Below are 1,443 nucleotides of genomic sequence, written 5' to 3' on the forward strand. Positions count from 1 at the left end.
GTGATCAATTTATTTTAGTTTATTTTATTATTATTGCAATCAACACCATTGATCTCTTTTATTTTTAATCTTAATTAATCTTGTTTTTCACACAACTGTTCAGCGTCGAGAGTCCTCTGGGATACGATACTTGGTCTTACCATTTTATATTACTTGTGCGACTCGGTACACTTGCCGATTTGCCCCAACAGATGGCTGGTAATGAGGTTGAGTGGTTGAAAAACTTCTTAGCGAACATTCCTCTAGGAATGAAACCAACCCCATCGGTATCAATACACTATGATTGCCAATCGGCAATAACTATAGCTAAAAATAAGAATTACAATGGAAAGAATAAACATATACAATTGAGACACAATTTGGTGAAGCAACTGCTAAAGAGTGGAACGACTTCCATTGATTATGTGAAGTCAGAACGAAATCTAGTAGATCCTCTGACAAAACCCTTGGGAAGACAAATGATATAAGAAACATATCGAGGAATGAGACTTAAGCCACTTGCAAACAAACAAGTGATGGTAACCCAACCTTTGTGATTGGAGATCCCATGAATAAGGTTCATATGGGTAAAAATAAGTCACTTGTTAGTTCTTATAACACTAAATTGATTTTAATCAATTATGTCCCTTTTTATGGTTTGTGTGTGTGTGTGTGTGAAAGTGCTAAAGACTACATTATTTAGAGGCTAAACTTTGTCATTAAAATTCTATATGATGAAAGAATTTTAGCTTAAACAAAGTTTTAATGATTTTCATATCCCTTATGGGTGGTGTATGATTTGCATCATACACTTGGTGAAATCACCTATACGAGTGTCCAGTGGGGCCGCTTGCATGAGATCTTGGCATGATTTTTAGAGCACTCATGAATATCGGGCACGTGCATGGCCTAGTAAGCGCAACACAACAATAACAGCAAGGATTGTGGGGGTGTATTATGATTGATAAACCTCTAACACACGTCAAGTGTCTTTGGTTCATATAGCTTGCTATACCAACTACATTGTGTGTTAAGTATCTCAATCTAAGACTGGTTCATATAGATTGCTATACCAGCTCTAATGCATTACATCCTATGAGATCCAGAATATGAGTTTCTTATCTTTTCTTTCAACTTCTTTTGCAATAAGTGGGGGATCGTTGTAACAATGTTATATTATTGGAAAAGAATATTTTTGCAACCTGATTGCAACGTTCCTTCTTTTTAGAACGTTGGTATTAATTGGCAAACGGGAAAAACAAAATTTATTAACCAACGTTCAAATTTTTAATTTTTGCAACGTTAATAATTTATGATTTTTAATTTCCTTTATTTATTTTATTATTTCCTAGCTCTTTGAATAGAGAGCTCTTCCTCCATTCCAAGACACGCCAAAAAATCAATCTTCTCCTGTTCTCTTCTCTTCTAAGTTTCATCCTTTATATCCTGTTGTATCTTGGGAGA

The sequence above is a fragment of the Vigna radiata genome, unplaced genomic scaffold (genome assembly GCF_000741045.1).
Source record: "Vigna radiata var. radiata cultivar VC1973A unplaced genomic scaffold, Vradiata_ver6 scaffold_285, whole genome shotgun sequence".
Lineage (NCBI taxonomy): Eukaryota > Viridiplantae > Streptophyta > Magnoliopsida > Fabales > Fabaceae > Vigna > Vigna radiata.